Raw genomic sequence first — 23,280 nt, 5'->3', positions numbered from 1 at the left:
GCAATCTTTTTGAGATTGGGAGCCAATCCTTGAGACACCTGGGAATGAACAGTAAAAGGATTGGATATATTGGTTGAATCAGTCCCCTCATTTCACATGTTGTTGTTTTAAGAGATAGGCGGCTTGGCAAACCAGGGTGAGAGATGACCTCTGAGTTGAAGGCTTATGTTCACTCTTTAGTTCAGAGGTCTGATCTTTGAATGCTTCCTGACAAAGCTCTCCTCGTTATGGTCTATATCATTTTGTTTTGACAGATTAGTCACGGCATCAGACAGATGCAAGTAGCTATTGTGCCAAACAGGTCAGGAGAACTGCTTTGTAGAAATACTTACAATTGTGGTCTGTTGCAAAATACGTGAATTCATGACAGAAGACACATCGATAATGTTTTCAATAAGAAGTGTAATTACGTGGCTGCCTTTTGCATGCCTGCCCTCTCTGCTTCTTTTGTTCCTTGACAGAAATTCACAGGACCCGTTTTTTAGCAACACAGTAATACTATTGCTTAGGTATTTGAGTGGAAATTTTGAGGGGTGTGGGGAGAAAGAAAAATTAAATCTGTTTTTTTAAAGAAAAAATGTAAAAATTCATTTAAAAGTGACTCCTTAAATGATAATTATTTCCAAAATTACAACTTTCTAATCTATCCCTAGGTGCTGTAAACTGCAAACCATAATCCTGTCTTCACACTGCAAACAAATCACAGTGGAACTAAGGGGAACTTAATTTACGGGTAAGAGTATTTTCCTTAATCAGTTGTTTTACGCATTTTTGATTGTATTTAATTATTGCAGTACACAGTGCAGGAGTCACACAGAATAAAGACAAGGAGACGTTGCAGAACTTACGTCTTCACTACATTCTTAGCGTAGATATGGACCAGATATATCATACAGTGAAGGTTTTTTTGTTTTTTTGAGTTGCATTAAATTGCTGGCTTATTTTTTGAAAGAGCAAAACCCTTACCTTAAAGTTATTTTTCTTGTTGGCTGACCTGTTAGCATAGTCAAAAGTGGAATATGTATAATATTTATCAAAATGTAATTTTTAATAGAAAAATAGTTTCGTCACTGGGATTTGAGAAGGTTGACTTCTAAGGAGGCTTGAAGTTTCAATGAGAAAACCTGTATTTTCAGGGGGTAAACAGAGCTCATGCTTCAGTGTCTGAACGACTTTCAGCTTCAGTCACTGTTCCTTGAATTTGAATACATTTGAAATCTGACCTGAGTCCTTGATTGGAGTTTTTTCAAATTCTTTGTGCAACACTAACCTGAATTATAACTAATTTCAAAGAGTTTGGAACAATGAGAAAAGTCCACGTTGAAGGGAGGGCCAAACACAGAGTGATGTAGTTCTAGTTAAGCTATTTAGCTATTTTTATGATCCATGTTATAAACCATAAAACTGGAATAATAGTTGTAACCGCCTACAGGTGCAGCTTAAATTAGACTGTTACGATAATGCATATTAGCACTGGGTTTGGTCCATACCATTGTGTTTGGTTCAGTAAGTGCCAATAATTAGTATCACAACTAGTTTTTGAAGACAAAATAATTGGAGGTAAAACAAAAATGAGTAGCAATTTTTTTTTTCTCAAAGATGAAAGAGTGATTTTCTTACTTTCTCAAGAGCACATTATGTCACTAAGAGCATATGCACTCCAGAAGAATTAAGGTGTTACTTGGTGCATGAACAATTTTTTTCTATGCATTTGTTGCAAATGAGACCTTAATACAAATATAAAATAATGAAGACAATGTGGAAAGAGATAGAGCATCTTGACTTTATGAGTCATTGTTAGCATACCTGGTTCCCGGTAACCCCCAGTGGTCTTCTAAATGAATGGAGGCTATACCAAGAATCAGTCTATGAGGAAACTGTGTGCTTTGAAAAACATTTGCTCTCTTCTCTCATCCACTGGAGTGGTTTTGCTCTCCACCATTTTCAGATCTTCGCTTTGGGACTTTCCCCAAGAGGGGTTCTCCATACAGGCTTTCTCACCACAGGGCATCTTCAAGTCTCTTGTAACATTAAAAATGGTTTGAAGTATATTCTAATATCGTTAGAGAAAACTGTTCCCAAAATCTGATTAATCAGTTTGTTTGATGATGATTGTATGGGATACATTTATTCCATGAAAACCCTTTTATGATTTCACTTTATATGAATTTCTAGTTCATAAGAAACATAGGTAAATCTTCTGAGATAGTAATGAACAAAATATAATACCCAGGGTATTAAATTTTAAAAAAGAGATTTTCATACTACCGTGAGGAACCGTAATTGTGGTTGTGTCATGATGATGTATTAATAATTGTGTCTCTTGACATTATGAAAATGGATGGTAACCTGTAAAACACCCTTCTTGCTCAAAGCCCTGCATTCTTTCCTGTATTTTATTGAATTATGTTTATTTCTTGTGTTCCTCGTGGTGATTGATGAAATCATTATTTAATTCAACAAAATAAGTTCCCTTACTATCAGTTTTCATTGTGCTAGGGAAATCAGCAATCAGGTTTCAGGAAGGGTTTGTGGAATCATAGTCATAAAACACCCACACCCACACCCACACACGAACAGGCATTTACCTACTCTTCAATTTTCTTTTGAGAATCTCTCTTTTGGAAATTTCCTACCACAATACCCAGCCTCTCAAGAATTTAAAAACAATGGAGTAAAATACTCTTCAAGCTCTGATTAGATTACAATATGTGAATGCTAATTTTGTTTTTATGTGTTTCAACACCCAAATTTATCTGAACTTAGGGCACAATAAGCAGTTTAACTGTTAGAAATCTTATAAGATTGAGTTTGTGCCTATCAGATGAATACAGATTTATATATACATTTCAATTATTGCTCTACCTATGTATAATTTATTCAAAGGTGACGTTATCCATGCATCTTAACAGAAGGCTTAAATAGTTGAATGGCAGAGACTACATTTTTGCTGCAGAAGATCATGATAAAACATGTGCTGAGACTGCTTGATGGTACTTATCTCTACATACTGCATCTCATACTGATTTATGGATTTGGATGACTTATTTTATGTCAAAGACATAAAGAGAGTAGAGAAGAGAGAATAATATTTTCATTTAAGTCTTAGTAAAGTTCTATTCTATGAGACGTTATAGCTGCCTTCTCTTGGTGGTCTGTGAAGTTTTTATAAAGATATTGATTATTTTCCAGTGATACACAAATCTACTGTCAGAGACCACTCAAATGCTTAGTTACACCAGGGTTTGGCTCCTATACCCTGAGGAGGACACGATTAACCAAATCCTCCTTTTTAAACGTTCTCTGGACAATGAACTGCACGTTCTGCACAAATGCAATTCGCTTGACTAATTTCACCTCTGTCTCCTTCCAGCTCTATTTACATGCTTCACATTCAGTTGAAATTAATTATTTACACAATGGTCTCGTGAACATATCTTTGAGGGCAAGTTAAATTTTTATTTGCATCATTACCTGTGAGAACACAACCTGGGGCGTATTAGATGCTTTGTAAGTGTAGAGGTAGGGAGAAAGAGAAAGAAAGAGAGGAAGAGAAGGAGGGAAAGATTTTCCTGATAGATCACTTCTTAGACACTTTCTGTACTGAGAAGTTCTGAGATTGCCTCTCTGGATCCTGTTATCTTGGCAGTCTTGCTAAGAGTTTCCATTAACGCTTAAACATGGTTACTGATGAGTCTTAATGTTCCCTTAACTATCAGATCTCTGATGGCCCCACCTAGCAAGTGGGACCCTGGTCAAGAAGTTCACCTCTGTTAAATAAATACACATAGATTTTCAACATCCCTTCAGATGCATTCAGAGATGATAAAAGATTCCACTGAATGCTAGAACATTGTGCATAAATAATCAAAGTTTTATGCTCCTCAACAATGATGCTAACCCATATCCTTTTTATTTTTCTTTCCCCTGATACGAGGATATGAGTGCATCCGAACTAGTTCCATGCCCTTGTCCCAGAATTAATCATTCCTATCCATATTTGATGTTTATACCTTTTAAATATTTATGGGCTGTTATGTTCCTTTATTGTTGTTCACCCACTCTGGGGACAGTCAGAAGCCTCACATTTCTTCCTTAGCCAAACACCCCATTCCCTTCATCCTCTCTCGGCTGTTCTTTGGATTACCTCCAAATTGCATACATAATTTTGGTATTGAGGTGCCAAAAATACATTTGTTTCAACTGGAGTCTTATTGAAGTTGCTTTTACTCAAATCACGTCCACAAATAAATGTAATTTCCAAGGCATGAAATTCAGTAAGTTCTCCAAAGGGAAGCTGAGGTGTACAAATATTTCATTATAATGCTACAGGTAGATTTTAAGTCACTAGGAAAATTACATCTCAAAATCAAAAGATTATAGAATGAGTACTATATGAAGAATTACATTTTAAAGCATAGGCCTGTGATCATTTTGCAGGTTTTTGTTGTTACTGTCAGCCTATTGGTTTTTATTAATAATTTTATTGAGGTATAACTGATACACAAAGGACATATTTAATGTGTACAATTTGATGAGTTTGGACATTTCCAAGGACTCATGAGACTGTCACGGCAGTGAAGGTAATACATGTATTTATTACTTCCAAAAGTTTCCTCTGTCCCTCTTTGTTTTTGTTTGTAAGGTTTTAATAGGCTCAAGCTCAGTCTTCATAGCCTCTTTTTAAAGTTAATTTTTTTCTTTCTTTGCAAATTTAGAAGGCAGATTCATTTCATCAAAAAGAAAACAGTTGCTCAGTTGCTATTGCATTGCAGATAAAAGACTGACCATAATGACCATTAAATTATTAAAGAATAAAAGATACTGAAACTCAGCAAAACTTGGGTGATCTCTTTAATAAGCAGACACTTTTAATCTTATATTGACATTTAAAAGGACTGTTCGAGTAGCAACATGACAGACTGCACATATAAAACATCCATGAAAATATGTAGCACAACCAAACAAATAACTTAGAGCAAAATCCAATGAAAGGAGAAAATTGTGTTTCCTCAAGAAAATGCTACTTTTGCCCTAAGGCAATTCTTGTTGGAGAAAAATATCATGTAAGACATTGACACAAATCACAGACATCTCTTCTAAACAGTGGATTTTATTGGACTGCACACGTGTGCAGATATTTAAGGCCTTGGAAAGGAAATCAGTGAAATATATCACTATTATCACCAACACAACTGCGGAGGGCAAAGAGCAGACACATCTCAGATCCTAGTGATGAAGCAGGGAATTAAAAAGTAAATCAGAGCCTCCGATCAAAGGCTAATTTAGTCTGTCATAATTGATTTGCAGTGGAAGGAAGCCTCATGCACAAAGATCAAAGATTAGTGACTTCACACTTACCGCAACATCCCCACCCTAAAGGAGGGAAAAAAATCAGAGAGAAGAAGGGGGGAAAAAGAAGAAGAAACATATCAAAGCTCACTAAGAACTCTGTGCAATATAATCTACCTTTCTTAAGGATAGCATGCATTATTCGAAAAATGAAAACGAATTTTATTATGGCATGTTTGAGTTCTACCTTTGAAAGAGTGAGAAACTGGCACTATTGGCTTAAGTAACTTATTTGCAAACAGACATTATTAGGCAGGGCCTTTTGCTGCAGTTGCTTCCCTTTATTTGTAGCCCTTCAAATGCATACATTAAGATTCTCTTCACAACTGCAAACAGCAGGTAAATAATTGTATATTTGAGGGACTATTGCCTATTGAATTTAAGTTGGTCACAGACTTTAGTCCCCGCTAACATACTAATTGTCAACTTCCTGTTAACCAGTTTTATCAAGCCTTATGTAATTTTTGTTGTTTCAGTACATATTGTGAGTATAGCTGGCTCCCTAACTGTGTATGAATATTATATGGGGAGGAAAAAGTCCTGTTTCTCTATTCTTCTAGAATCTGTACCTGGGGCCTGTGAATTAAACTAACAAAAGACAGACTGATAGGAGAAAAAAACATATTTTTTTTTTTGAGACAAGTCTCACTCTGTCACCCAGGTTGGAGTGTAGCGGTGCAATCATAGCTCATTTCAGCCTTAATCTCCCAGGCTCAGATGATTCTCTTGCCTCAGCCTCTTGAGCAGCTGGGACTACAGGCATACATCACCATACCTGGCTAAGTTTTTATATCCATAGAAATGGGGTCACACTATGTTGCCCAGGCTGGTCTTGAAATCCTGAGCACAAGCAATTCTCCTGCCTCAGCCTCCCAAATTGCTAGGATCACAAGCCACAAATTTTATTTGATGTTAGTAATTTAATTTTTACATGCAGAGAGGATGTCATAGTAAATAAGTGAAAACTCAAAAAAGCAATTAGACCAGGTTTGTATATCATTTTAACTAAGGGTGATAAATTGTGTAGAAGTGACAAGACAAAGGAAAAGAGATTTAGGCTTCTAGGAGCAGTTAATTGTGGGAAGTTAAGTATATGGGCAAAACTAGTGGAAGATTAGGGTTATTTTTAGTAAGATTTGTCTGTGCAGATCCGTCTCAGTACTGAGTTTCTATCTCCAGTGATAGTGATAGTGATTGTCCTCCTGGTACAGCAGTGGGAAGGGGAAGACCCTCACAAAAGGAAATGCATGTCCTCCTTTTAGGCATATAGTGGGGAGGCAAAGAGCTCTTTCGGTATTTGCTGTTCCTGACTGCCTTCAGCTCAAAGTAAACCTTATGCCAAAGTGGCGTATTTTGGGGTGACATGTTCTGAGCTCTTTCAGTTCCTATACATTATATTCTCCTATGATTTTGCTTTGTATATTTTATGACATTCTAAACCTGTGCCATGTGTAAAATGACAGTGAAAATGAAAGTAATCGTCTCATGAAATGTCTTTCTAGTTGTCTAATTATAGGGTGCCTTATTAGTTTGTAGGAATTAAGCATTTTCAAAGGCATTTATTTAACAATTGTTTTTGTGTGGCTGTTAAGAGCCACAGGGTTGAAGAGACAGTAGCAAACAAAGAGAGACACAGTTCTTAACCTCTCGAAGCTTATATTCTTATAAAGCAGACATGTTATTCAAGTTATAATGCAAACAAATGTAAAATTGCTGCTCTAATAAGTACTGCAACATGGTGATTTGACCTGTGGTGGTCAGAGAAGGCTTCTCTGAGCAACAAATGCCTGATCAGAGATGAGAAGTAAACTAAACCAGAAAATAACACTAGAAGGATCCATTTGATTGGGAACTTTAGTAGAATGCTTTCATTTTTCTTGAAATAGATGTGGAATCCATCTGTGCTGGGGAGGTGAAAAATTAGTCCACCTATCAGACAGAGGACAGACAGTGCTGTAGATAATTTACTGAGAATGGATTTTAGGTCCAGAAAAATCTGAGTTCCAACTTTAACTCAGTAACTTTTTGGTTGAAGATTTGGACAAACTAGTCAACCTCTCTGAACCTGAGGCTGCTAATCTGTAAAGTGGACTCATAATCCTTATCTCAGATAATAATCATCTCAAGTAATGTTTGTTATCAATGTCATCATCATAGGGTTGATTTGCAATGTCATTTTAGGCAAACCATTTTATCTCTTTGAGTTTCAACTTCACACTTCTTTAAAATGAGGTAAAATGAGGGATGTTGGATTAAATGCTTTCAAGATTTCTTCCAGCTCTACATTTCCACGATTTTCCAAGCAAATGTAAAGCTGGAAATTTCAGTCTAGATATCATGGGAAGCCTATATCCTGGAAAGTTAGAAAAAGTGTTGTTTTTGGAAAACAGACTTTTTAAAAGAGGCATAATTCCACCCTTTAGCAATTTTACTTATATTTCTTTAATCCACACTTAGAAGTTTCTATTATCTTAGATTAAATTTTATAGCACATATTTCTTCTGCTAAAAAGCCTTTAAATTGTTTCAGTGGGAAGTTTAATTTCCCATTATGGTTGGTTTCTCAAATCATTCTTTTTGTAATAGTCACATTTTTACAGTCCTGTTTAAAACAAATTCAGTTTTTCAACTAAATATAGCCAGCTGAGTTGGAAATTGAAATACAAGGACTGCAAAATCAAATGATAATAACCCAACCATAAGGTTAAACTTTCCAACAACCACAATCTTAGAGACCACCAGAAAATTGTGTTGCTTGTTTCTTATAAAATATAAAATAATATTTTGAAGATTCTTGTGACTGAAGTAACATTTTATTACATTTCTAAATCTAGAAAAGGAAAACTATTTTTAACACCTTGTTACTTATTTAAACATAAAAATATTTAGTTTGATTGGAGCCTCTTCTTGACTCTATTTATGTTTTATTTAAATTACTATTGCTTTAGCTATGCAAAGCCTGCTTTTGATTATATTTATGGTAAACATTTAATCTTTCTTTGTAGAGCCACAGATTTAAGAAAGTATCCAGAGATATATATATATATTTTATATATATTATATATATTACATATATTTTTTATATATACATTTTATATATATTATATATATATATTTCTATTTTGGTATTTTACAACCTCACTCTTATGTTTTGTATAATAAGTACTCTTAAGTGCTTTCATATTTATCTTCATTTTTACCTTAGGAAACACATATTGAATATATTAAATAGGCAGCCCAGGTGCTATTGTCCTTACGTTACAGGTTAGAAAACTGGGCCGTTGACTTATTCAAGTTTGATTGTATATTTATCGAGTGAAAATTAGATCTCATATCTCATATCTTCTAACTTCTTATTTTGCATTGCCTTACTGATTTTCCAAGGTAAGACAGAACCTACCCAACCGAATGAAAGAGTACTGACATGAATTAAATCTGGTTAAATGCCTCATGGTCTGATTGTCCTCAATGATTATAGCATTCAATGGCATTTTATTTTGATTTACCCTTCCATTTGTTTCTTATAATACTTCCCATTTTGTTAGCCTATGTATAGATATGCTTTTCATTAGTGAATGTCCAATTATCATGCTTTCATTTTGGGTGGAAGACTGATTAGCATGGATTAATTAAGGTAATTAAATAATTATAGTTACTATAATATAACTGTATAGAAATCAACATAGCATGGTCTAATTACCTAGTAGTTAGGAACATGCGCTTTGAAGAGGTGATTTAAGTGGGCTTGAATTTGACCTTCCATACTTACTAATAATGTGTGCTTTTGCAAGCTACTTAATCTTTATGAGCCTTAATTTCTCATCAGTAAAGAGGAGATAGTAGTACTTACAGAGTTTATTTTTAATAGACACATTTCTCTAATTGTACTACATTTTATACATGGTAAAAGCTCAATATTAGTATTAACAATACTTTTATTGCCCTAGCCATGGCCGTGACATATCTCACTATGAACCAATTATGCTCCCTTAGCACCATAGTTGTAGAGGATGGGACAGTTAATGTAAGTTAGGTTGTTTAGAGTTCTTCCCTAAGGATTTATTGAATTGATGCTGAAGTAACAGAGCTGGTATCAGATAACTATACCAGTACATAAGCAAGAAAGAAACAAGAATAAGCAGAGATGTTTGGGTTTCTGGATCCAGGGGTCCTGGTAGTTGGTTCCTTCTCCGCCTTTTCTGTAGTTTTTCCATGTGGGTCAATACAGTTCCATAACTTAAGTTAGTTTAGTTTGATTTGGGTTCCTGTGACCCACTAATGTAATCCAACAATACAACATCTTAAAAGACACATTTCTTTGTTCTTCAAGTTAACACGTATTACTCACAACAGTATCTTATTACTTATTGATTTATATGTTTATTTTCTTTCTCCCAATTACTAAAATGTAAGCTCTATTTGAACAAAAACTTGCAGCATTCTTTCTTCAGCTATTAGAAAACCTCTACCACCTACTAGATTCTCAGTAAATATTGGGCAATAAATGGATAAAAAGAGAAAAGAAGTAACACTTTTCTAAAAGTGCTCCTGAATTAAAATTGCATCTGTGTTCTTTCCTGAATAGACTGGAAAAGGACACAAATTTAATATTTACTGAGAACTTACACTGAGCTAGCCATCATGTTAGATATGATATATCTTTTGAACTTGATGGTACTATCTCCATTTCACAAATGCACAAATGGAGGGACAATGAGCTAAAGTCAAATTGGTGACCTCCCGGTTCTCTGCTCAGACCGACCTTTGAGAACCGAATGCTTCCCCAGCTGCTGGGGTGTGTCCAGTAGCTCGCACTTACATGTCAGCTCTGTTTTAGGGATTGCCTCAGTGGAAGAGAGTACTCCTTTGTACAATGTCATGTCCCCTTTCCAGGGAAGCCCACATCTAATGCCTATAAAGGCCCAACATCATCAGCTCAGCTCAGGACAACTCTAAGAATCATTCCTGCTTCAGAACACCCTGTAGGGTACCCCCTTCCCAAAAATTGATCTCACATCCCTCACTAATAAACAAGACTCTTCTTCCCAGGGAAACCAACCTGCTATGGTAACTTTCAAATATCTCTGCCCAAGCTAGTGACATGGCCTCTCTAAGGAGGTAAAATGGGCTGATACCCATTGAAGCTGGGAGAAGTATAGTTCCAAGGTATGATTTGAGAAAGGGCTAGGTATTTTCTAGTTTCTTGAAGATAGGCTTTTTAGCTGGGGCACAGGGAGCTGGTGATGAGATCTGACTGTCAGGGCAGCAGACATCAGACTATGCAGGGCCTATAAGCTGCGTGGCTTAGTCCTTTTGTGCTGCTATAATAGAATACCACAGACTGGATATCTTGTGGATAACAGAAATTTATGTCTCACAGTTCTGGAGGTTGGGAAGTGCAACATCAAGGCATCAGCATCTTGTGAGGGCCTTCGTGATGTTTCCTTCAGAGTGGAGATAGCCATGCCTCACATGGTGAAAAGTAGAAAGGCAAGCTAACTAAATCCTGCATGAAGGCTCTTATAAGGCCTTTATGAGGGCCTTAATCCCATTCATGAGGGAGGAGCCCTTCTGACCTACTCACCTCTTAAAGGCCCACCAGTTAATATTATCACATTGACCATTAAGTTTCACATTGAATTTTTGAAGGGATGCATTCAAATCCTACCATCATGCAAAAAAGCCAAAATTATATTTCCTATTGTCCCTACCCTTGCCTCAGATACCAGGATTTGCCTATCTCCATCTCTAGCTACAATTGTTCTGAATTTTGGGGCCCATTTCTACTGCATGAATTTGTATTTGAATTCAAGATTTGAAAGATTAATTTTCCTTTCAGAATGTTATTCATATACCCTTTCATTATTACCCTGCTCACTGGTTTCCTACTATAATTATAGTCTCAAAAAGTGGTTGCATTCTGGCAAAAGGGTGTTTTGAGCTAGAGTTGTTATGCTGTTAGTCAGTTGTTTGTAGTTAAAAAGTCTCTTTTTTAATCCACTGAAATGACTGGCGTCCCAGCTGCTAGGATTCAAAGGCAACAGGGAAGGTTTCCTAGAGTTTCATGTGATCATTAAAACCTTTCCAGACATTTTAAGTGATTATGATTTCTATGCTGTATTGACTTACAATTAGAGATCATTCAAATAACTTAGAATTCAGTAACTTCTAGTCACAGAGAGGCACAGATAGGCACTGTTGACAACCTTTTGCTTGATAACTGGTGGTGTCTTCGTGTGTGTGTGTGTGTGTGTGTGTGTGTATACATACATATACACTAAACTGTACTGCTGTATGTGTGGGAAAAAGTCTAAATGCTAAGGATTTTTATTCTATTTTGGGCAAGTGTCTGTGCTCAATGGAAGCAAGTTGGTATCTAAAATCTGAAAAATATAAAGATAAATGGATCATATGTGTACTTCAAGCTTTATTTTCTTGCAGAGCTTTTTTTCCTAGTATTTCTTGACAACCTAGAACAGTAGTTCTCACCTTTGACTGCCTATAACCATTGCCCGTAGCATATTTTAAATCTAAGGATCCCTGGACAGCTACTCTAACTCAGTGGGTGGAGCCCAGGTAGCTGTTTCGTTTGTTGTGGTAGTTGCTCTCTTTAATGTCTACCCATGGTCCTGTAAGACAACTAGGGTTGTGAACAATCTGTCTGTTACACTATCTAAAAGGAAGGTGTCTGTGGATTCAGGGTATCTCTTACCTTGCATACTTCCACACTTTCAACTTTCTAAAATTCCTGGGATTCATGTTCCCATTCCCCAAAGAATAGTGAGTTACCTATAATTATCTACAGCACCCATCAATAATGCCTTTACTTCTTCACTTTAAGTTCTGCTTAGAGCTAAAGATATTCTAAGCAAAGTAAGGAGGTTTCATACCTCTGTGTATCCATAAGTGTACCTGACAAAGAGATGAAACATGAAAGCGAAACAATACTGATAAATGAAATTTTAAAATATAATACAACTATGATAGGTAGTCTATATTCTGGCACTTCATGAAATCTCCAAATTATTGCATATTACCATAGCATACAATTTTTACTTATAGCATGGTAAAGCAGAGTTCCTCCTTTTGAGTGATGTACAGCTATTGCACCACTCTAAGTGGTAACTTAACTTAGAATAAATATAAATATAATTATCTAGAGTTGTAAAACTCAGCACCTCTGGTTTGGACCAGAGAAGAAGGCCTTAGAGTAGTGGTTTTCAACCAGGAGTGATTTTGCCTTTCAGGAGCATTTGGTAACATTTGGAAATATTTTTTGGCTGTCAACACTAATGAGGGAGAGATTTGCACCTGGTCAGTTGAGGCCAAAGATGCCACTACAGCAGAGGCCAAAGATGCTGCTACATGTTCTGCAACACTCAGGACAGCTGAATGCAAAAAAAGAACTATCTTGACCCAAATGCCAATCATGCTGAGGTTGAGAAACCCTGGCTTAGAGTATTGTATTAGTCATCCTGGCCCACAAAATTCCCATGAAAATTTGGGAATGAGGGGAGGATTTATATGTATCTTTTTGGTGTTGAATTTGTCGTGCCTGGGAGCATGCTTAGCATGCAGTAGTTACTAAATATATTCTTTGGATGACTGAGTGACGGCATGATTTGAATCGGACAATGTTATTTTACCAGCCCTGGGAGCTGGGCAAAAGGGGGCTGCTTAGGAGCAAAGACACAAGTCTGTGTATTTCTGTGCTTGCCTTTCCATGGAAATTCCCATTCAAGGGGGTACCTAATATGTAAGTGATTAAAGATACCTCCTCCGTGGATTTTCCATGGTGTCTCGTATTCTCTAATTAGTTATTCCTTAAAGTTTTGTCCACCTGTGTATCTTTAGTGGGTATGGCTTAATGTCACCTTAAATATAGAGGCATTAGCTTTTCTTAGTTCAGTATATCTCAGATTATGGGATGGATAATATTGAAGGGATATCAAATGATCATAGGTAACCTAAGGTATAATGAAATATAGACTCATATAAAGCAATTTTTTTTATCTTTAGTTATCTTTCCCTTAATTCTTTCAATATTTCAGGTAGAGTCAAAGGCTGGCTTTGTACTATCATGATTTTATAACTAATTTTTAACACCATCTCATCTCTCTCCTTCTCCTTCTCCTTCTCCTTCTTCTTCGACAGAGTCTCTCTCTGTGGTCCAGGCTGGAGTGCAGTGGCACCATCTCGGCTCACTGCAACCTCCACCTCCCGGGTTCAAGCAATTCTCCTGCCTCCCGAGTAGCTGGGATTATAGGCACGTGCCACCACGCCTGGCTAATTTTGCATTTTTAGTACAGATGGGGTTTCACCATGTTAGCCAGGCTGGTCTCAAATTCCTAACCTCAGGTGATCCACTGCCTCGGCCTCCCAAAGTGCTGGGATTACAAGTGTGAGCCACTGGGCCCAGCTCTCTTTTACATAAAGAGACAGCAAACCTCAAAATCAGAGATGCAGCTGGCCACAGGTCTATTTAAAATTGTTTTTATTTCAATTCATGTATTTTTCATGTAAAGTAGTGTTGATTTCCCATTTATAGCAGTGGAGAACATATTAAGATATTTTAATTTAAATAGAAAAGTAAGTCAATTAAAAATAAGTGCAAGTAGTGCACAGATAGGAAAAAAAAATCATAATCATGTCACTTAAATAGGTGAAGAAATCATTGAATTTATTTGTTTTATTAACATTGTCTCATCTTGATGGAGAGGATGGAATCTGGAGATTGCAGCTTGAATGGCTCTGGAAGAGGCAGCATGTTTTATGGATTGGATGTGTTTACATAACTGTGGGGCCACATGGGAGGTGACACAGAAAGGCTTAAAGAGGACAGCCTCAAAAGGAGGGAGCAAACCTTGAAAACACCTACAGGACCCCTTTTTTTTTTGAGATGGAGTTCAACTGCATCAATTTCAAATGTTCACGTGCTCCCCCATGGCTGGCTGTCCAGGCAGAAGCAACATGACTTCTGGGTTGAAAGGCCTCTCAGATTAAGAGAGAATATTGTTTCATGGGGAAATCAATCACATTATTATGAATCATAGAATTATGAGTCATGTGTTATAGGTTGTTTCAGTCAACAAGACCTTGGATGTCCTTCACTTCAACCACTCTTAGGGGTATTGAAGGGTGTTGCCATTGCAATCTGTCGCCAATGTCTACTTCCACATCTTTAATAAAGTGTCTGCCTCTTGGGGCTTCCAAGTCCAATCGTGGAGTTATGTTTGTAGGAGCCTCAAATCTCTCTCTCAAGAATTTTCATTTGTCTTCCCCAGTTCTTCCCTGTGAAACTACGGAAATTAAAATCGAAACCCTGTTCTATGACCTTCACATGTTTGAAGATAGATATGATGTCTCACTTGAGTCATTTTTTCTTCGAGAAAACATTTCCAGCTCCTTCAATTTTTCCATCCATGAGATAATGTCTGTCTCTTCTTCCATCTTCAGACCTTGCCTTTGAATAAGCTCAGCTTGTCGGAATCAGTTTTAAATAGAAGGACCTACACTTGGATACGGTTTTCCAGGTGTTGCTTCAGTGGGACAAATGAAGAAAGTGAGACAATTGCAGCTCTTGTTCTAGATATCATACTTCTTTATCTGTACCCTAAGGTTACTAACTTTTTGGTAATTTCATCACATTGTTATTAACTAAGTCCTTTTTTTTTAAAAAAAAAAAAAAAAAAAAAAAAGAAGGAACTACAGTTTTCACACACCTTTATTTTACACGTATGCCAACATCTTTTTTCTTTTCCGAGACAGGTTCTCCCTTTGTCACCCAGGCTGGAGTGCAGTAGCTCGATCATGGCTTATTGCAGCCTTGACTTCCTGGGCACAGGTGGTCCTCCCACCTCAGCATCCTGGGTAGCTGGGACTACAGGCACATGCCACCGTGCATGTATTCTTTTGTAGAGATAGAATTTCACCATGTTTCAGGCTGGCTTTGAACTCCTGGGCTCAAGTGATCTGCCCGTTTCAGCCTCCAAAACTGCTGGGATTACAGGCATGAGCCACAATGCCTGGCTGGCAAATGTCTTTCTAATAAAAGTATGTGTATTTGTAGTGTGTGTGTGTGCGTGTGTGTGTGTGTATGTGTGTGATATCATGGGGGTTGGGCAGGAGATAGGAATTGCAGAGAAATATGAACAAACTGTTAAACACAAAGAGAAATTAGAAATTCGAAAATATATGAAGTGTCTGACCCCAAGTTCAAGCTGAGAAGCTAGGCATCAATTTTCCTTAGGCTGTTTCTTAAAAAGTATTTCTTCAGAGTTTGGTCCTTGAGCCACTTATCTGCATCATCTTATCAGGGAGGCCTTTCCTGTATATCCCATTGCTTGTTATCTCATCCACCATTTCTTGCTATCTGCTTTACCCTGCTTTATTATTTTTTCATAGCTCTTATTACTTCCAAGCATTTTATATCTTTTTATTTATGTATTATAAGGCTTCATGAAAGGAGGTTCTTTTTTTTTCACCACTGGTATTATATTTGTTACAATGAGTTTATTAAATGAACAATTGAATAATAAATAAAAGGTTAACTTGGAATGTGATTGCACATTCAGATTTTTGGATCCCAAGCTGGGCCTACAGAATTAGAATTTCAGATGATGGGGCCCATTTAACTTACTTTTCTAGTGTTTTGTCTGTGTTCTAAAATTTTAGTAAGACTGAAAGTGCACACAATCTCAGTGCACCACACTGGAAATAAAGTGTAATGAGTAAATTTTTGAACTATCAGCTGGGCATGGTGGCTCATGCCTGCAATCCCAGCACCCTAGGAGGCCGAGGCAGGCAGATCACGTGAGATCAGGAGTTCAAGACCAGCCTGGGAAGCATGATGAAATCCTGTCTCTACTAAAAATACAAAATTGGTTGGGTGTCGTGATGCACACCTGTTATCCCAGTTAGGAGCCTGACACAAGAGAATTGCTTGAACCCAGGAGGCAGAGGTTGCAGTGAGTCGAGATGGTGCCACTGCACTCCAGCCTGGGTGACAGAGCGAGACTCTGTCTTAAATAAATAAATAAATAAATAAATAAATAAATAAATAAATGTTTGAAATATCAAAAAATGGCCATCTTGCTTTACATTCTTAAAGGAAAATGTAAGTCTGTATCAAGACATTAGAATATAATTATGTTGACTGCATATTTTAAGCCAACTGCATATTACTGGCCAACTGGAGATCACTATCTATTAATACATAAAATTTGCTATCATGTAAGTTTATTATTTACAGAGGTAAAAGGGCCTTATTCAAACCTTGTTTGGACTATGATGATGTCATGGTGGAAGATTCACTCCCAGGTCCTAAATAACATTCCGATACCAGAATGACAGCTGATTTATACACGCACAGGCACTTGCAGAGTACCATAGTTTACCAAACAAGACCCAGGTAGATCATTTCAAAAAGCTACAAAATTGACACTGCTGGGGTGTAGTTTGGGAAATTTGTTCAAAATACTAATCTTAGAAGTTAAAGGTGGAAAGAAAAAGTCTACATAAAAACCTGCCTTGGAAGGAGAAACTCTTATTTTCCTATAAATTTCATTACTAATAAAATAAGGGAGGAGAGCAATAAGAAACAAATAAGATTAAGGAAGCCAAATGGTTTTTAAATGAAATTATTTTTCTCAGACTTTTCCACAAGGCGTCAGCAGCTCTGTAACCATCAGATTGTCAGAAATTAGCCTGTTTTTTTTTGGACAGTTTGAGAAGTCATTCCATCTGCTTTATTTATTGTTTATTGAATTAATTTTACTTGATTTTTTGCAGACATAAATGAGATTCTTCTGAATGATGCCCTATGCTGTGAAACCTTAAAATAATGCTGTAGTCACTAGTTCTGCCTCTCAGCTAGTCAGAAGGGCACACCCTATGGTTTTACCTTTGATCATTGCACAAAAAGAAGAGCCAAGATTGTGTAACCTAAGTGTAATCAAAGTAACATAAAAATTACTTAGTGAAGCTAGCCCCGATCTGTTTAGCATGATGTTTACTAATTTATTTTTTTACCTCCAAGTAAAGTATTTGGTCTTTTTAAAAAAAGAAGGAAGAAGAGCAAAATAAAGAGCGGGAGGGAAGAAGACAGGAAAGGAAGAAAGAAGGAAAGTGGAGAAGAGAAAAATAAAGTAAGGAAGGAGGGAAAGAGAGCCTTCTCAAATTCAGAAAATAGTATTATTTTTTCTCTTATGAAGCATCGTGGAAGAAAATAAGGCCAGTTGCTACTAAAATTAAGCATTGGGCTGAGGGTAAGAAATCATATTCCATCTTTAAATTTTATATTCACTACATGTTTGGCCTCAAAAAGTCACAAACTTGTTGAGCTAAGATCTTACTTGTAAAATATATGAATTAGAGCTGAATGATATTGAAACATTCCAGCTTTAAAAACTGCATGACTCTGATTATTAACGTAACTGTCAGATTTGAAACACAAAGATAGAATGAGTGTTTAGAAACATAAGCCACAGACTTAGCAACCAGCTCTCCAAAACCTCTATTGGTATTTATAAGGAGAAATAATTTTGAATAAAAAGATAATTGTGAAGTACAACTATTACTGATTATAATTCAATCTTCAATGTTACAGTAGAAAGAAACTGAACAACATATATTCTTAATAACTTCCTTAAGTCAATAATTGAATTTGAGAATTTTTAGCAGCTTGAGTATATTCACAGCCTAGATCTACATAGTACTTACAGGGCAGAGTTCATACATTTAAATGCTAAGGGATGAGGCATTAGGAGAGGTATAAGACAACAGGGAGTGGTGAGGACTGGTGCACTGAAAAACAGGACTGTTTTAAAGCAGGAAAGCTCTACTCAGCTCTGGAAGAATTTTGCTGTGTGCCAAAGCAGAACTAGTCTTGTCAGAGTTTCTAGGTTTTGGAAGAAAGGACAGAAATCAGCATTTTAATGTTAAAACTCATAATGTTTAAGACATGGGAGCTCATCCAAGCCTTCAAAGACATCACTGTGCAAATGCAAACTAAACAAAACACACCTGTGAGTTTGGCCCTGCTAGGGTTTCTGGAGTTTCCTTCCTCCCATTCAACTATCAGGTGAACTACAATTAGGTATTAATCCTTAATGACAGCTTCCTAATGACCTTGTTTAGCTATTTCAAGAGGATCCTTCCCTAAAGTATTCAGAATAGCCTTGAAACATGAAGACCACTTCAAGTGCTATGCAAAGTGAGGGAAATTTGGAGAGTAGATTCTTCTGAAGATTTCTCTGCTAAATCAGTTGCACTCAACTGGAATCCAGATGTGCCAGCACTGAAGCTCCATCGCAGGCAAGGCCGCTTCATTGACCCTACCTTCTGTCCACTCAAGTGCCCGAGACTGCTGGTGATTTATTAAGTGAACTCCTTGCCATTTGTAAGAGCTAATTCAATCTCATCCCCAGGGTGATATAGGTACATTAAGAGTTGCAGCTCTTAGATTAATCAGGAAAAAAAAAAAAAAAAAAAAAAAGCCAAAGGGCTTGCTGAACATTTAACTGAAAATTTCTCATTTGTACCTGATGGTTCTGAATTTTGCCAACTGTGTCTTTGTATCCTTGTGACATGTTTCTTATTTGTCATTTTTTCTTTTAAGAAGCAATAATGTAAGGGAAATGAAATGTTCATTTGTTACTGGAAACTTACAGTGATAAGACATCATAAAATGTCCCTCATTTCCATTTGCATTTGTCACTGCTCCAAATCATTCATGTATCTCTATATCTGCATCTGCATCTAGCTTTGATTTATTAACATAATTGATGTAGAGTGCGTTTTCCCAAAGACATGAATTATATTAAATTTTTGATATATGCATGTATTTGCTTTTGCATATCTTACTTTTAGATTTTTATAGCTCTTCGAACTCAGAGAACATTCACCATATCTGTATTGGCCTAGGGAATGTTGGAAGAGTGATTTTAATGATGCCACATATTTTTGCACTGTTCTTAGCTACAAACAATTGTATAAGGTATGCCTTTTGAATATATTCATGTACTGTGCCAAATAGTAGCAGTGCAAAATGCTAATGTTGGTTTTAAAAGAATGACCTTTCCTTGTGTGTTTCTTTCCAGTGATCTGCTTATCTAAGACAGATAATATTGATGGACTGCACTATCACAGTTTTAGACTTGCAGAAATGCCTTGGAGTTTTTTGTTTGACATTTCTTTGTCCCTTGGGTACTTTGCTCTGACTCTGTCATTTAGACTTTACTGTAAGGATAACCAATTAGTAGTTAAATGAGTTGAAGCAGTCGTTTTATGTACTCTATTCAAATAACACTAAACTCACTGTCACATGAATAGGAGGTATGAATTATTTCTTTACACACTTTTAAAGCAAGCCCACACAGTAAATGATATTGTTCATAACCCCTGCCTTTATTGCTTTCTTCCCTACACTTAGGGACTCATTTTGAAGAACTTGTAGATATCCTATTCTGCATTCCAGTAGAAATAAGAACTCAGTAGGAATAGGACTATGTAGGTTTTTTTGTTTTTGTTTTTGTTTTTGTTTTTTTAATAAACATATAACAGAATGATAGAATTAGTTTTGAAAGCCATCCTCTAAAGGAACAACAATGAGAATACTTGCTGGGAATTCATCTCTTTAAGAAACAGCAGAGGACTGTCAAATTAACAAAATACCCCTGGTCTGTATCATTTGTACATGGTACAGATACATATTGTGGACCTACTGTGTTCCAAATCCAAAGATTGAAGAAGTAAATTCTCACTTCCCATCTTTGACATATTCAGAATTTGGAAATGTTTAGGAAGCTAGAGGTCAATAGTCAAAATCTAACTCTTACAATGAAAGATCCTTGGTCTTTTAACAAAGGACATCTGATTAATGAAATAGTCTTAGAGTTGTAGGAGAAATGTGTCATTCTGGACAACAATGACCTTCTGTCTCTTTCACAACGGACTGTTTGCATAAAAGACCAGCGTACTTAGTGAATTAGACATCTACAACACTGTGTAAACATTCTTTCCAGTCATTGCTTCCTGGTCAGTCATAGAGACCACTTTGAAGGGCCTTTATTTTGAACACTAGGAAAGAACTATAGGAGAGCTACAACCCTCTACAGTAACCCTCTGCAGTAGTAAAATTTACAAAAAAAAAGTTTGTAAATTTGCTAATAATGATGTTACATCATGTCATTGGGACATCAAACCTGTCTAATGTGCACTACTACTCCCACACTACTACTGCTAATGCAACAACCATTTACGAGGCATATTGGCTGTGTGCCAAGTGCTGTGTTTATTTCTTATTTTCATAGGATGTATTATTTAATTAACAAGTAGCTAAGAGAGAGGGCTCCAGAGACAAACTGCTAAAGTTCATATTCTTGCTTCCATTATTTGCTACCTTATGTATAAAATGGAAATACTTGCCTGATAGGTTGTTATATGATTAAATCAGAGGACACTGGTTAAGTGCTTAGAGCACAGACTAAATGTTCAATAAAATTTGCTATAACATTTCTATAATATCACTCAATGAACATTTGCGATAATATTTTCATATCACTTACTGATTACTGTAACTCAAAGAATTGTGCTTTCTTATTATTCTTAGTTTACAGGTGAAAAACTGAGGTTCACACTAATGTTTTAGTCAAAAAAACCCCTGAAATTCTAACCTGAGCTGAAATTCTAACCCTGTTTGATCTGATTCTGCAGTTTCAGTGAGGGATGATATGTAAAGAGAAGGAGTAGGTCTGCACCTGAAATGTTTCTAGAATTCTATACAATGATCTGTGATCTTCATAGTCATTCAAAAACCTATGGGTGCGAGATGTGGGGAATGTGTGGAAGATGTCAGAATTTGTATTTACAGTCAAGCAGGGAATTTAATAAGGTGAAATTCCAAGGTTTTAAAAACTCAATGGTTTTTGTAAGGTGGGAGTGGAATGGAGAGTGAAGTAGTAAATTGGGATAAACAACCTAGGAGTCTTCTGGGATGGGAGAGATTTCTCCTCCGTATTCAAATTCTGGAAACCTTTTGAACTTTCGTCAAAAATAACAAGCCATCTAATAAACAAACAATTCCATGCAGAGAGAAAGAAATGGATGGGTGGGGTTTTGAAGCCAGTGGTTCTTAATCTGTGTGGCTAACCCACTAGGGACAGATGGTATTATTGGGGGCAGCTCTCAGAAGATTTGTAAAATGTGGTGAAGTCAGTACCATGGCCAACTCTGTTGTACAGTATCCTTGGTTAAGCATATATACCAGAAGAAGGATCCATCTTTCTTGCACTTTGAAGGATTTGGTAGCTTATTCAGGACTTGGTCCTATAGCTCTGACAACAACAGGAGCAGCCAGCTCAGCTTAAGCCTCTGTTCCTTTAGACCTACAAGTGGCTCTGATGGGGACCTACAGTGATGTACCAGCGAGCGACAAATGGAGACATTTCTTTAACAAGGAAAGCTCTACAATTTCTACACGGGGAGGATTCAGTGGAAACAATCTGGTTAGAAGGGGGCTAGGGACTCACTTTGAAGCTCTAGTTGCACAACAGGCATGATGTTCTTACTTAGATTTAAGTTTCTTTGGAATTGATAAAAATTATGAGCAAACTGACTCCTTTCCTGAGGTACAAGTTTGCTCTGTGGCCACTGTTTCTCTTCTGTGAAAACATGAAGCTCCAGCTTTGGTGCTAGCAACAACAGAACAGAGGCTTACTTTGCAATATGTCTGACAGTGATTGTGTGGTTTTCCTGCATCAAAGGGTTAAAGATGAAATAAAACTTGCATTTGATTTTGAGTAAATAAAGCAAGAGCAAATGGCATTGTTCTGAACAATGTTAGCACACTGTAGATTCTTAAATTTATTGTGGTTGAGGATGGATGTTCTCCAGATTAGCAATGCTGCACTTCCAAAGTTCAGTGGAGGGCACTTTAAGATGCAATTATTTACACTTGATGTTGTGATATTACAACAATAGTTAATAAGAGCTGAAGAGATTTCCTAATTATCTGAGGGTGCAGGAAATCATTTCACCCTCCTCTTACTTGAAATGCTGGGAATCAAGTCTGCAGGAAGCTGGCTGATCACAAATCATGTGTCAGTACCTCCATAACATTTACCTGCATAATTTGTCCTTATTATTTTTTATGTTGATGAATCTATGTTGACAGATCTTGCATTTATCTGTTTTTTTTTTCTTGTATGTATCTCCTGTTTCACAGTAGTAGGGACCCTACGCTCTATTTACTTTGTGCTTTTTCACAGTACACCATAGGATTTAAATAAACGCCTATTGAAAAATTAAACAAATAAGCCATGCCATTTTTGTTAAGCAGCTTTACTTGGCAGCAAGATCTCTGTTCAAAATTATGCTAAGTTGAAGAGTCTCACCATCATTTCCCTGGTGACCTGTGGGCACAGAATTTAATGAGAATTTGTGTCCTTGCCCTCGTAGCAACTTCCTCTGCATAAGATCCTAATTAACCACCATAAGGTGATCGAGGCCTTGGGGGTGAGGTGGAATTATTCATTTTCCTCTATTTTACATTTATATTTTACTTCATAATACTGCATTCACTTCCTTTGAAATGTTAGTATTAAGAAGTTTTCTAGTAGCTGTTCTCTTAAAATTGTGAGGATTATTGATTTTATGTTATTTTATTAGTCAAAAACTAAAACCAAAAGCAAAATCTGTAAAATTCCTTTTTTTAGGATGTAAAATCACCTTATACATTATATCTCATTATCTTTACCGATTTTAACATTAACACCCAATTAAACTGTGTGTGTATTTCAAAGGTAAGGCCGGGTTCTCATCGATTCCCTTCACTAAATTGTTACATGAAGCTCAATAAAAATGTGAAAGATTATACAGTTTTTGGGCAACAAATATTCTCCCTAAGACTCAATATGTATTTTCTTAAGAA

At 36.5% G+C, this 23,280-nt stretch overlaps 1 protein-coding gene across 7 annotated transcripts in view; it reads left to right on the top strand.

The window, feature by feature from the left end:
- CHL1 (cell adhesion molecule L1 like) overlaps positions 1–23,280 on the top strand; it is a 209,905-nt gene that overhangs the window by 48,121 nt on the left and 138,504 nt on the right. For all 7 annotated transcript variants that reach the window (XM_003894176.5, XM_003894178.5, XM_009200328.4 and 4 more), the window contains exon 2: positions 654–733. The gene's annotated coding sequence lies outside the window, so the exon portion shown is untranslated. The remainder of the gene's footprint in view (positions 1–653; positions 734–23,280) is intronic.

The sequence above is a fragment of the Papio anubis genome, chromosome 2 (assembly GCF_008728515.1).
Source record: "Papio anubis isolate 15944 chromosome 2, Panubis1.0, whole genome shotgun sequence".
NCBI lineage: Eukaryota > Metazoa > Chordata > Mammalia > Primates > Cercopithecidae > Papio > Papio anubis.
Note: the sequence above shows the minus strand (reverse complement) of the source record. Positions and strands in the feature narration are given on the sequence as shown.